The 15,515-nt window shown below is 40.8% G+C and overlaps 1 protein-coding gene across 1 annotated transcript in view; it reads right to left on the bottom strand.

The window, feature by feature from the left end:
* The window catches only part of frmd4ba (FERM domain containing 4Ba), a 63,707-nt gene extending 48,841 nt beyond the window's left edge, over positions 1 to 14,866 (bottom strand). Inside the window, exon 1 of the mRNA XM_024426842.2 lies at positions 14,689 to 14,866. The gene's annotated coding sequence lies outside the window, so the exon portion shown is untranslated. The remainder of the gene's footprint in view (positions 1 to 14,688) is intronic.
* Between the last annotated feature and the right edge of the window lie 649 nt (positions 14,867 to 15,515).

Here is a 15,515-nt window from a genome sequence, read left to right as displayed (position 1 = left end):
CAGAGCTACAGCTGACAGGCAGGCAGGCTAGGACACGAACAGTACAGTACGGTTGAGGCAAGGACAGCATGGTGGACAGCGTTGGCATTCCCTTTCCTCTCAGAGATGACGCCCATGCCATGCCTTCAGAGTGACAGGGACAGTGCCATGGCTATACATGGAAAGTATCCTGACTGCTGCCTCTGTTCAGAAGCAGAGCAGGTGTCTAATCTGTTCCAGACCATGATATCCCGATGGGAACATTTTGTCATAAATCAAATATGAGTGGATTAAAGCACTTCAAATAATCAAGTCTAGCAGTTATGCATAAGTGATCGCTTGATTACTATGCTACATGTCTCGTACGTTGTAGTGTTTACCAAATTAAATCAAGTCTAATAACTTACTCTCCCCCTGTGCTCCAATAAACTCTCTATATTCAGAATGGTTGCTATTTAAGCACACATTCTGCATTCAATCAACCAGGGATGAAACTATAGATTCTAAGAAGGATTTGTATTTTCTTTCCCAGTATGTCTATGACTGAGAGGTCCCCATTATGTGTTTAAGGAAAGTTCTCTGTGCATATGTTTAATACACACAAGACTCAATAATACCCCATTAAAGTCATGTGATTAAGCTCCAGTTGGTGAATGAGAGAGAGAAAAGCTTTTTGTGTGTGGTGGGGCGGTACAGTCAAGCCCTGCTTTGTGCAGCCTGGCAAGGGGTGGAGGAAAGGGAGAGGGGTCAGGGGGTCAATACTGCCAACACCGCCCCATTGAGATGTCTGTTATGACCAGGGATTTGGGACCTGGTTCTCTGCTTTCCAGGACACTGCTCTGAGGCCTACTGGAGGCCTGTGACAAACCCTGTGTGCATAACCCAGATGCCTCTGAGCTGAGGGGGTGGGACGCAGGCCGTGGTGTCAGCCGCACACTGTCTGCCCTCATCAAATAAGCCCCCAGCCCCAAGGGATTGTGGGTGCTGCTGAGATTTGCAAAGGCAGAGGCTGTTAGAGAGAGGAAAAATGAACTGGAGTTGCAGGGTTTTAATATGATATGCAAGAGATGGAGGTCATGAATGGCTGATCTCTGTGGGGGTCCTAAGAGACAGACAAAGACAGGGAGAGAGTAAAGAAGCGAGAGAGAGAGAGAGAGAGGAGACAGAAAGACAGATAATGGTTCATATAACATGTATGCTGATATCTCATACTTGATTGTCTAACTCCTCTGACATACTGTATTTGTTTAGGAAGTGACTTTATTCTATAAAATGACATGAGTGTCATGCTATGCCTGGTCAACAAAACATCCCTGTTCAGTCATGTTGTAAAATAAGTTTTTCTTGTCTCGTTTTATTCAACACAATAGCAAAATGCCTGTTTTTATTTATAGCCATGTTCAGCAATGACATCGTACTTGTTCTGTAAATATAGATGAATTACCACCATCATGCATCCAATTTCCACAGTAATGTGAATGGTGTCCAGAGGAAGGTCTGTAGGGACCCAGTGAAAAGGTTATTCTGAATGCTAAACTAGGGCTGTGGCGGTCATGAAGCTTTGTGCGCCGGTGATTGTCAAGCAAATGACTGCCGGTCTCACGGTAATTGACCATTAATTAACATAAACACATTTAGCATCTCCTGGCTTTCACGCATAGCCTACAAGCCACTGATGCAGACCTTTGGAACATCTACATTTTAACAAGTATAATAAATCCACTTAATATAGCCTACACAATACATTCATAATTTATTTTAAACATGATATGAAGAAAATGTAGTATATTTCAGAAGAACAGAATAGCATACTCTTGTTCTTATGTTAGGCCCCGATCTGGCTATGCCATATGGCTGTGGGCTGCACTAGTTCATTTAGCAGACAAGATTTGCTTAGAAGTCTGTGGCATTAATGTATAGTATGAAGAATACAATTTAATATAGCTGAATAAAATAGGATGTTTTCTCCGAACAATTTCTGAGGGAGTGCGCACATTCTGTGTTGAGCGGTTAACAAAGAAACATATTCTCAATTTCTAGTTATTTATGCAAATTTAATTGTGATACAAAATGTTGGGCTATATGTTTAGATGTTATATACAATCTAAGGCTGCATGATGTGACTCTAATGATGATTTGAAAAAAAGTTGAAAGCCATGAGCTCTGCTTTGTTTCTTGCACAGGCTGCACACACTTCATCAGTCTCTCATTCACAATTTGACAAGCACTTGATAATGCCTTGAATTTCCCGGTGGCATCCCCCTAGTGTGGCCGTAATGCCCCATGAAAAAATCTATACATTTTGCGGACAGCCGCCGTTGTTGATATAATAATTATAATTCCCTTCTCCCAGCTGCATGTTCCCGAAGTACCTATCACTCGCATAGCTCTCTCAGATATCGTAATTGTTATTAGCCGATGCCGACATGTGATCAGGTACTCCTCACAGGCATCTATCTCAGCTCTTGAAGTAGGCTAGAAGTAAAAGACAGACCCATCAAGGATGCAACTGCGCGCATCCTTCTTATCGAATTCCAAGGCGCGTATTTAAGATGTTAGAACGGTCCATATTTACTTTTCGTCAGCCAACAAGATGAGTAGGCTTAACGAACAGCAAAATCACTAGCCTACGTCAATCTACTATCCACCACAGTACAGAAGTTAACCTATTCTATTGCGAGAAATCAATATTCCAAACATAGGTCTGGGACAGTTGTGGAATGTGATAGATCCCAAATTAATGCAACCACTCACATCCAAAAACGTTTTAAAAGCAATGAGGCTGATGCAACAGATCAGAAAGTTTATCTTAAGAATGTTGATCAACTATTAGGCTGTTTCTTCACATTATGAGCGCAGCAATGCACACACGGTAGTAGGCTATGCGCGAATGTTCTAAAATGCAATTAATTAGCAGGAAAACGCCATTCTCAAAAGTGACCACAAATGCCATTATGCATGTAATGCTTTATTATAAAGGTACATTTTAAATGGTGAAAATTATCTTCCCCAAACTTGAAACTCACTTGCCAATTATGTATGCCAGTTAGGCTCTACACCGGTTGTAAAGCAGATTAACATGCTTAATTTTAAGAAGTTGTTCGGCCACTTTAGTTGTGATAAAAACCTTATCATAACATATAGGCCTATGGGCTAGGCTACATGAGTTGAGGGACTATAATCTGAAAAAGTCGCAAAAAAGGCATGCGCTGTTTCTTGCCTTACTGCATAAAAGCTGGGCATCATTCACAAGTGACAGGCTAATATTGTCACCCATCAGACTATTTTTGGTTTAATCTTGTCTTTACATATAATATATGTGTGAAATTTGTTTTGATTTAGAATGGACCATTTTCATGCACGTGTCTCAGAACATGTCATGCACTTAAATAGCGAATGGAGGACGCTTTTCCCGTGGTTCATTTTCATGCCAGCCAGGTAGACTATACTCCTGTTGTAAAGCGAAGCAATGTGTTTAACATTAGGAATGTTGAGAAATAAATATAGTAGTCCTAGCCTATAGAAAGCTGATGGGATACTCCTCTTTTTATAGAGGCCATCAAAACTTTGTTTTCTCACGCAATTGCATAGCCTATAGAAATGTTGCACAACATAAGCTTGTGGACTCATGAAATGTTTGATTTGATTTTCGATTACATTTGCATTGATGTCAGAGTGATTAGAGGGACAAGAGAGTGCTGAATACCAGGTAGTTAGCAAGTTTGGTAGGCTACTAATGACCATCAGCAGCATCAGATCTTGAAGAAGCCTAGTTACCGTGACTAAACGGTCACATAGAATTTGACTGTGGTCATGACTCGTGACTACCGGTGTGGCGGTAATACGGTCACAGCCCTATGCTAAACCGACTGTCAAGTATGCAGACACACACAGTAGAAATATGGTATTGTCAATGCTAAAAATCAATGCTTCAAAGCGCTAAATAACCATCACATGTAATACGTACATCTCTCCAGTTAAACTCAACCCCATCATATCACTTACTGACTTATTTGATACACTGCTCTATCTTGTCCTTTAACAAAGATATCATCCATTAGAGAGTGTTTGCCAGGTGATAACTACTATAGCTATTAGATATTGTAATGAGACTATCAAACAATCCTCTAACTAAATAATCAGATCAATTACACAGCTTTATCAGGGCAGCAAAACATGCATAGGGAAGCAAAACATGCATTAGGAATACAGACAGAGTGACAATGAAAACCTCAGACCGTGAATACTCAGAGTGTGGATTTCATAGACAAAACAATCCCTGAGGTATTATGGGAAAAAACGCTAGCGGATACACAGCAGTCAATTTGGATTAGTCACCATTGGTCCATTGCAGCAAACCACCAATGTGACAGAGGACCTCTCAATCTGTCACAGTGTGAACACTTATCCCAGGGTCTGTCTAGTCCACTTCGGCGGGGAACTGAGCTTTTGGAGAATCGTGGTTTGGCATGGAGGGGTGCTGGGGTTCATAAGTGCTGAGCGTAGTAGCAGACTACTTCTGATACTCTACAATCCCTGGAAAGGATTTATAACTCACCGTCTCATATGTACACACAAGCACAACATATACAGCAAGACATTTGATTCCATACTGCTTACAGTTAAGCATAGGTGGTTCGTAGTGTCAAAAGTGCCAACGGGTAAACCTGTCTGTTTTGACTTTGTTACAGCAGGCTACAACAATGATCTTGACAAACTTATCCCTGAAGGGTAGCATATCTTTCAAACATAAACAAGGTCACCACCCTGCACCCTTATACACAACCTCCCTCCCCTGTCTCTGCATTCTCCCTCAGGGGTGAATGTTACTTAACCATTGTGTGGATGCCACCGGTTGCCACCCTCTTATGGGAGAGTGGTGAGATTGTCTCTACTGCATGATTCCGAGGCATCCAGCTTTAGAGCCAAGCCCACTGCATCAGGTTTTCTCAATGTCCAGTCAAGGTATACAAGCTAGATCTGCTAAGGCTTTTATAAAGCTAGCCAGCTTCTGTTAGCATCACATTCCAGGTCAGGCTTTATCCTTACTACAACGGCGGATATTGCTCTTCCGCCTGCTGCTAAGTCAGGCAGGCCAATTGTCTGGGAGAAGAAGGAAAAATCCCGTTGAAAAATAATGCATTTTAACCTATTCATTGATGGAATACCATATGATGGAAATACATTAGACTGGCCATGCTTATCGGTCTATAGGTAATTTGCGATTGTGTACAGTATGTTAGTTATGCATCTTATGTATCACACGCGTACAGCATACAGATATAGACTTTGAGCGGGAAATCTGCTACAGCATCTCAAACAGCAGATGCATAGGCAACAGAAGGCAGGCTTCATCAGCGAGTCACACACCACTTTGCAATGAACTGTAGGCAGTAGGCTATGCATTTTCAAAACATATACTTAAATTGTTTGAAACCTGAATGTATACCTTGGTTTAAAGGAGCCTAGCCAAAATCAGACCACATCCATGGAGGTAATTATTTTATATAAACTTTCTTTCATTGTCCAGTGACCAAAAGCACAATCCTAGTCATATTAGCAAACCATGCAAATTGCTGCGTATTAGATATTTTAATCTCTTACACATGAAACAGCTCACATGTGCTGTGTGCTTTTGGCAACAGTGTTTTCCCGCTAATTGCTTTATGGAACGAACATTTGCCCGTAGCCTATACTGCCTTGTGCGCATTGCTGCGCTTATAATGTGAATAAATAGCCTAATAGTTTATCAATATTTTAAGCGAAACTTTCTGATCTGTTTACATTCACAACAAGTAGGCAAGGTCTACTTGTTGTATGAATTTGGGATCTATCATCCCACAACTGTCCCTGAGTCTGTTTGGAATTATTTCGAGACAAGCTGACTGTTAAGGATACAAATATTCTGTGTGTATCCTGTGTGTGTATTTCTTTTCTCTCCTTCTCCCCTCCTCACAGGTGGTAATCATCACTCCCCAATCACATCCCCTTTCCCTTGGTTTAAAAACCCATTCAGTTGTTTCCTCTGGAGCTCCATCTCTCTGTCAATCTCTCTGGTTTTGTTTTTGCTACTACATGTCACTTTGTCCCCACCTGTGAGTATTGTTTTTGTTATGGTGTTTGATGGTGGGAAAAGGGGGTACTAAGACAAGTCGCCCATGGGCATACACTACCCGTAGGTAAACTTAGTTTAAAACACTAGTTAGAACTGGGAGGACCACCCACTGTATTTTTGGTTAGTTAGCTGTATTGAAGTAGGCTAGTCTAATTTAGGGGTGTTTTCGGACATTTGTTTCTTTCCTTGGGTCCAGCTCAGCCCCTTTTCCTGCCCCCCTTTACCGTGTGTTTAGAAATAAACCCTGAGTGTTTGGCGGTAACTTAGTTGTCTGTGATTTTTGTTCTCACCGTTACTTTGTCACTATTACACCTTGCATGAGTTATGTTACCGGTCTCGATACCACCCCCCCTCCCTAGACTGTAACACTGACCAATAGAATAGGTCAACTTTTCTACTATTTGTATTTTATTTATTTAACAAGGCAAGTCAGTTAACCTCTAAGGGATCTGTCTCTCTATACAGGGACGGTTTTTGCTAATGTGCGCTAATGTGACTAGAATGACGTAACAGCCAACTTTCCAGGACATATGCATGTCTTATATGTGCAGAAAGCTTAAATTCTTGTTAATCTAACTGTACGGTCCAGTTTACAGTATCTATTACCATGAAGGAATACCATGCTATTGTTTGAGGAGAGTGCACAACAACAATTTTCATCAAGGCAACTGGTTTGATACATTCACCTTTGAAGGTAAATAATGTACTTATATTCAGTAATCTTGCTCTGATGTGTCATCCTGAGGGTCCCAGAGATAAAATGTAGCATAGTTTTGTTTGATAAAATGAATGTTTATATTCAAATGTAGGAACTGGGTTCTGCAGTTTGAACCGCTGCTGTTTTTGGTTTTAAATATGCTTAAGTATCAAAAGTAAATGTAGTTGCTAAAATATACTTAAGTATAAAAAGCAAAAGTACAAATAATTAAATTCCTTATATTAAGTAAACCAGACAGCACAATTTAATTTTTTATTTACGGATAGCCAGGGTCACACAACACTCAGACATCTTTTAACAACAAAGCATGTGTTTAGTGAGTCCTCCAGATCAGAGGCAGTAGGGATGACCAGGGGATGTTCTCTTGATAAGTGTGCAAATTGGACCATTTTCTGTCCTGCTGGGAATTCAAAATGTAACAAGTACTTTTGGGTGTCAGGGAAAATGTATGGAGTAAAAAGTACATTTTAAATTAGTACTTCAGGCATTAGACAAGCTATTTAGGAATGTAGTGAAGTAAATGTTGTCAAAAATATAAATAGTAAAGTACAGATAGTATTTTTACTTAAGTACTTTACACCACTGTCTGTAGCATTGAATTGTTTAGGAAGTGACCAAGCCTGTTTGAACCCTACACTACAGTGTGGAGCCACCCATAACAGTATCAAAAGACAGTATACCATTGAAGAACTCTCTATATTGTCTATCACAATGTATCCGTGTGTCTTTATATCAATCTCAGTGTTCCCTTTGTAACAGGCCCGTATTCCCATATAGCTGTCTTCCTGTAGCAGTGATCAGGACTCTCATTGTATTGAATGGATCAGCAGGGTGCTGGTCCATGGGGCAGGTAGTCCCCTGTCCTCTCTGCAGCAGTGAGGGTGGCTGACTGCTTGCTACTGGCTACCTGCTTAGTAGCTTGCTTCTGTGAATGTGAAGAGGTGGGGAGGGACAGCAGTGTGGAGGGGGAAAGGACAGGTGGCCTCTACTGGGGGAGAGAGGGTGTCTCACAGAACACAACATTAATGAGGCAGGGCTCATCCAAGCGTGGGATATACACATTGTCTTCCATCTGCCAAACAGCACAGAAATTACTCCTAAAATCAACAACATATACACATTTCATGATCAGTAGAGTCTTCCAATATGAGCAAACAGAGTATACGCTTGTCCAAGGAGAGGCAATCTCGCAAACACAAAACAATAAGAATAAAGAGTACACTTCAGGCATTAGACAAGCTATTGAGAGAAAACTCAATATATCAAAGGTTCAGAGGGCTCTGTAGCTCGCTAGCCATGTCTTTACCAAGCAAACCCCTCCAGCAGTAGCCATGCGAAACACTCACATGGGGATTTAACCACTGAGCAGTATTGATCACTCTGGTTTCAAGGCTTTGGGGTATGTCTGCTCCCTGAACACATCTGCCTCCGTGAACATCTCTATTGCTGCTACAGTGAGAGAATAATAGCTGCTCAGGTCTCTCCATCCATATCCATACCCCCAATCAGCACAGAGTTCTCTCAGTGGTCATTATCATTCAGGCCCTCAAACCTCCTAAATGAGCACTCCAGCTCCTCTCTCTCGTGTGTGTGGTATAGTGAGAGTAATAAAAAAGGGAGACACACACAGAGACACGGTAATTACAGGAAGGATCATCGACAGCTCCCCCCAGTTTGCAGGCAAAGCAGCAGGATACTGAAGCATCCGCAGACAGACACAGAGCAAGGGCCAGGGATGGGGTCTGCTTTGTTGGTATTCTCAGTTCCCAAGCCTCAGCATAATTGAGTGCTGGTCTGCAACACTGAGAATGAGACAAATAATAACAAAAGGATGGTGCTTTCTACACTGTGGTGCGGCTAATGTTGGCTCTTCTCAAGGGAATTATTACCCTACAGCCTCTGGCCTTCCTCAGTGCACAGCCATTGCCAGTGGTACCACTGGGGAAGAGGTTGGTCTATAGCTCAGGCTCCATCTTACTCCTGTTAAAAGCCTACCTATACACCACAATACCCACTGAGAGGTGGAAGGTGACCAAATGTAGATGCAGCATGGTTTCTCAAAGCAACAAAGTTCATTCTTAGAGCTCCCCATAAATAGGCATATAAAAGATAGGTCAATAACAAGCTATTTTCCATTTTGTGTACGAATGGGGCCCATACCCAAAGACGGAGTGTCTGGAATCTGGATGCTTGGAATTGTGACATTACCTGCATTATTGCCATGAGACAGGGGCACTTAATGTGAAGTGCCTCAGTCAATGTCCACTGACACAAATGGGTAATCTATAAATCCATCCTTATATCCATCCTCTAAATTATGTATAAGGAAATGCATGTGCTCTGGGATTTTGGGTGGAATTTGTCCACAAACTGGCAATCCTCTCTCGTCCTTAAATAGATTGCTTGTTGGCTTAATGCATTCTCTTTCATCTAAATGATATGGGCCCTGCCTCCCAAAGGACTTCCCTGCCAGCTGAGGAGCCCCTTTCAGGCCGAATCCCTGTGCTTTCTACTCTGCATCGCACTGAACTGCACTGCACTGAACACCAAAGCATGAAATGTGTCACAGTAGGGGATTCAAACCTTCCACTCACGTAAGAGGATGAGTACAGTCACTCAAACCATAACAGAAAAAAAATCGAGCAGGACAAAGAAGCACATTTGCTTCCTAAATGTCTGCTAAATCAAACAAAAGCATTATGTTTATGTGTTTCAAAAGACTGTGCCTAAATTGACAAAGGGCCTAGAGGTCGACCGATTATGATTTTTCAATGCCAATACCGATTTATTGGAGGACCCAAAAAAAAGCAGATACCGATTAATAGGAAGATTTTTAATTTTTAATTTATTTGTAATAATGACAATTACAACAATACTGAATGAACACTTATTTTAACTTAATATAATACATCAAAATCAATTTACCCTCAAATAAATAATGCAAAAACAAAGTGTTGGAGAAGAAAGTAAAGTGCAATATGTGCCATGTAAGAAAGCTAAGGTTTAAGTTCCTTGCTCAGAACATGAGAGCATATGAAAGCTGGTGGTTCCTTTTAACATGAGTCTTCAATATTCCCAGGTAAGAAGTTTTAGGTTGTAGTTATTATAGGAATTATAGGACTATTTCTCTCTATACCATTTGTATTTCATTAACCTTTGACTATTGGATGTTCTTATAGGCACTTTAGTATTGCCAGTGCAACAGTATAGCTTCCGTCCCTCTCCTCGCTCCTACCTGGGCTCGAACCAGGAACACAACAACAACAGCCACCCTCGAAGCAGCGTTACCCATGCAGAGCAAGGGAAACAACCACTCCAAGTCTCAGAGCGAGTGATGTTTGAAACGCTATTAGCGCGCACCCCGCTAACTAGCTAGCCATTTCACATCGGTTACACCAGCCTAATCTCGGGAGTTGATAGGCTTGAAGTCAAACAGCTGCTGGCAAACACACGAAAGTGCTGTTTGAATGAATGCTTACGAGCCTGCTGCTGCCTACCATCGCTCAGTCAGACTGCTCTATCAAATCATAGACTTAGTTATAACATGATAACACACAGAAATACGAGCCTTAGGTCATTAATATGGTCGAATCCGGAAACAAGACGTTTATTCTTTCAGTGAAATACGGAACCGTTCCATATTTTATCTAACCAGTGGCATCCATAAGTCTAAATATTGCTGTTACATTGCACAACCTTCAATGTTATGTCATAACTACGTACCTTTCTGGCAAATTAGGTGACCCAAACTGTTGCATATACACTGACTCTGCATGCCATGCAAGAGAAGTGACACAATTTCACCTGGTTAATATTACCTGCTAACCTGGATTTCTTTTAGCTAAATGTGCTGGTTTAAAAATATATACTTCTGTGTATTGATTTTAAGAAAGGCATTGATGTTTATTGTTAGGTACACATTGGAGCAACGATCTGCACCGCATCGATTATATGCAACGCAGGACACGCTAGATAACTACACATGGTTGATGATATTACTAGTTTAACTAGTGATTATGATTGATTGATTATTTTTATAAGATAAGTTTAATGCTAGCTAGCAACTTACCTTGGCTCACTGCATTCGCGTAACAGGCAGTCTCCTCGTGGAGTGCAATGTAATCAGGTGGTTAGAGCATTGGACTAGTTAACTGTAAGGTTGCAAGATTGAATCCCCCGAGCTGACAAGGTAAACATCTGTCGTTCTGCCCCTGAACGAGGCAGTTAACCCACCGTTCCTAGGCCTCATTGAAAATAAGAAGTGTTCTTAACTGACTTGCCTAGTTAAATAAAAAGGTGTAAAATATATATATTTTACTCGGCCAAATCGGTCTCCAAAAATACCGATTACCGATTTATGAAAACTTGAAATTGGCCCTAATTAATCGGCCATTCCGATTAATCGGTCGACCTCTAAAAGGGACATTTCAGAATGTCCATGGTTTAGTACATGAAAATAAGTTAGACTATTTGTTATACACAGGATGTCCTGTGAAAGGACAAAAGCAGACGTAAAACAAGGAAAAGGTCCAGAGATAACCAACCACACAGGCAGTATAACAGCCAACGAGAGAGTCCTGTTGACCGTGTTAACCATGTTTGTGACAGTTCCCTTCCTTGAGAGACTGGGAGCACAGAGGGCATTAAGTGCAAATCATTTGATGTTTTTCTTTTTGCATTGTATGTATATTTCACAGTAATTTCACCCCCTTGTCTCTTGCATTATCTCTGGCATAAAACAAACCATGAACCCTGCCAAACTCCTAATTGGAATTATTTACTGCAACTCTTAACTCAGCTTTCCTTTCTGGACAACCCTGCCATCTACAGTGGGAGGGGCTTTGAATTGATTTCCACTGCTAAGCCTAAAGATTACAGTTGACCCACAAACAGGCATTGACCAGCACTGCTTTGGGGCATGAACTTACATTAGGCACTACCATAATCAAGTTGAGTAGCCACATTAGTATGCCTATTCATTAAAGCAAGCATACTGAACTGGAGAAAATATTTGAAATTCTACAAAAGTTTATAACTTTGAGAAGAGAGAGGTCATTAACTTATTGCATTAGTCTTTTTTTCCCCCCTATTTTGTATTTTTGTCGTAATCTGTAGTCAGTAAAGGGTTCAGAGTATTGCCTGTAGACTAGAATGCCCTGTTCGGAAAATCTATTCAACAGGACCTGCTCACTCTGTCAGATTACATGATTTGTACAAACCTGCATGACCACAGTATCGAATAACTACCAATCTTCCTGTTCAATGTGCATGAAAAACGTTCAAATGATAGGTGCGTGGGAAAAACAGAAAATGCCAGCGACCAAATCTTAAGACAAAAGAAAGGATTGGTCTAAAGGTGAGAAATCACACTATTCCCAGGACCAGGTTTCTACATGTGTTGCCTCTGAAGGCTAAACAGTTACGTCTAGACAGAAAAGGTATGTTTCTACTGTTTACACTCTGAAAGGCTAGATTGTATGGATGAGTCCATTAATGTACTTTGATTGGTAAATAACTTATCTTTGCTGGCTGGGCACCAGCAATGGAATCTTCTGTGACAGTTAATAGCTTTATTGAATTGGAAGCGCTGAGCCCATTAAAAGCAACTGAACATCCTAGACTAAAGTCAACACAATGCTGTCCTGCTTTTGTACTCTACTGTAATTAATGTAATGTGTGTGTACACGTTTTACTGTACTTGTGAGTACCAGAAGTCCTTACAAGAATAGCAAACCAAGAAAAATTCTGAGAAGTGAGGACATTTTGCCAGACCTCACTTGTAAAAAGGCTTCGGGTTAGGTTCAGGGTTAGATTTCAAATGAAGTTTACGGAAAATAGGATTTTGAATGGGAATCAATTGTTGGTCCCCAAAAAGTCCTCAAGTTTAATAAGACAAAGCTCTGCGTCTGTCTCTGCGGGCCTGTGTAACACTTACTTTATGAACTGCAAATTCAATATTGACCCCTTTACAAACCAACCTCATGCTTTTTTTCAATATCACTGTAGCGACAGGCACATTAGCACTGTATAGCTTAACATGTATAGCTATTTCAACGACCATTGAATGACACCAGTGAACTGAGGTAAGCGAGTGAACTGAGCTACTGAGGTAAACTGAGGTTTGTGAATCAAACTTTGTACTGATTGGGTTGCTGTTTACAGTTAGTTGTGGCTTTACTGTACTATAAAGTTCCTACTTTGAGTAGCCTATGCGTAGCCTACAATTGCACTTTATTTCATTACAATCAAATGTGTTATGGCCTTATTTTGGTACTTGAGTCCAGAGTGACACAAGACTCGTACAGGATATCACATGCCCTCTCTCCCATTGTTGGTCTTTCCCAGGAAACAGGAAACTCAGGCAGAAGTTGTAAGTCTGTGGCTGGATGTTTGTTTGTGTCTGCCCATGTCTGTGAGCGTTGTCTGTTATGTCTTTATTGTCCCCCTGGACTCGTGCTGTGCTCATAAATAACACCTTGTTGGTGCATTTCCATACAGGATTTACCCCCGTGTTTTACCCAAAAGGCCGGCACCCGTGTCTCACTGGGCCATGGCTTCGGTGGACCTGCTCTCTTGGGGCCAAAGTCAGGCCACTGGTACTTTTCAGATAACATTTACATAACAATGGTTAACTGTGAACTTTAACACCTTTTCACAAAGCAACTGCTTTGATCATGTAATTGATTCTGCTCTTCACAAGTCCTCACTGTCAGCCCTAGATATGGAAACACGATTTCCCTAGTATAACATTAGGGTGTATACACTAGTGTAAAACTGGTGTTACAGTCGAAAAGCAGCATGTGTGTATGTTTACAGCATATTTACAAGAAAACAAGCATGTTTTGGTTTGGTACATCAGTCTGTCATGCAACCTGGTCTCGGAGCATTTTGTATTATTCTGTACGTAAATGTATTATGTTACGTTTCGTATTAATTTGTGGATATCCGTCACCCATTTCGAATGATGTGTGACAAATTACAATTTGTATTATCTGTTAAGAATTTGCTAAACATGTTTTGCAACTTCGTTACATATTGTATGTTTCGAATTTGCAAAACGTATGATATGTTACGAATTCTAGCTAGGTGGTTAACGTTAGCTAGCTGGCTAAAGTTAGCTAGACTAGGGACTAGGTGCTAGGGTTAAGTTAATGAATTAGTTTAAAGGGTTAGAAGAAGTGTTAGCTAAAAGGGTTCAGGTTGGGGGAAGGGTTAGCTAACATGCAAAGTAGCTAAAAAGTACAAAGTAGTTAAAGTTGCTAATTAGCTTAAGTTGTCCCGGATGAGATCCGAACTCGCAACCTTTGAGTTGTTAGACGTTCGCGTTATACGCCCACCCTATTTATTTATTTTTTAATTTTAAAACTTAGTATCCTTCTCTGTCTTAGGTAACCATAGCAAGCGTAGTGAGTCTGAGACCAGGCTTGGTCATCACCTGATGTTTATGTTCTCTTCTCAAATTGGTAGATAATGACACTATAAACTGGGTCAATACATGACTTTTGTACAATGTCTAAGTAATAATAATAATAATCATAATAAGTATTCATATTGTAGGTTCCTAGCTTGTTTAAAATATTTAAGTATATAACATGTGCCAAGTAATGCACAACGCAACAGGATAATGGAATAGAACTGAGGGAGAGAACACAGAGCAAGTACCAGCTTAGGTTGGTTTATTGCTGAAGAAAAACAACATCTCCGCGTGTAGCCTACAAAAACAGGTGAAACTATAATTTATACCATAAATAAGTTGGGCTTGGCACAAATTACCGATGTTTGCTAGCCTCATCAGTATTGATATCGATAAACGTTGCTTAAATTATCAATAAAACATGATTTGGTTCGTTTGAGAAGCAACTGGGCAGTTCCTTACCTTGTCTTTATTGTCGCCGTTATGATCGAATTGAGCTCCAGGACTCTTTGTATGAACAGAAGGTTTTTACCCGCACGGATAAAAAACAAATTATTCCACCGGGTTTCTCTTCTGCTGTAACCCAGTAAAACTCACAAAGGTACAATTAACCGCTGATCTTTCTCTATAGACAACTGATCTGTTGGAGCCAGGAAGCAAAGCTGCCGGTGCATATCCTTATCGCGCACAGTTCCACCAATCCACACCCTGCCTCCTCCCCTCCTACCTTCAGCCAATTCACAGAACAGACGAACTTCCCACTAGCTGTGCCAGAAACGCGCTCTCCATTGCGTAAACGCACGCTCCACGCACAAGCGATGTGGCACCTGCTGAACCACCCATATCAACAAAGCTCTGCAAGCTGCTCTGGTCTGCTCTGCTCTGCATTGCATGTAACATACTGTAGCTAGCTACAGTGGTTGAAAAATATTGAATGATCTATTAATCATGTTGGTCATTCACATTAGTAAACGTTGAACAAACGTTGCATCCATCAGTTATCAGAGAAGAACTAAGCCCACCTGATGAAACATGTTTTATCCCATCGTTTTAAAGTGTTGATGGTAGAGAGCTGAATGTGTCCTTTCCTGTGAAACCTACATTTACATGTCAAGATATTTGCAGGTGTACATCATTCAATTACACTGCCTTTTCACTTGTATCGAAGAGAAGAATTTCTTTGCAGATCACATAAATTTGGATTTTGGTTTCAGGGGAATTTAATGACAAGATATCAGTCCTGTCCCGACCTGTGATTTCACACATGGCTGGTTATGTGGAGATGATGC

Source organism: Oncorhynchus tshawytscha, linkage group LG07 (assembly GCF_018296145.1).
Source record: "Oncorhynchus tshawytscha isolate Ot180627B linkage group LG07, Otsh_v2.0, whole genome shotgun sequence".
NCBI classification, from domain to species: domain Eukaryota; kingdom Metazoa; phylum Chordata; class Actinopteri; order Salmoniformes; family Salmonidae; genus Oncorhynchus; species Oncorhynchus tshawytscha.
Note: the sequence above shows the minus strand (reverse complement) of the source record. Positions and strands in the feature narration are given on the sequence as shown.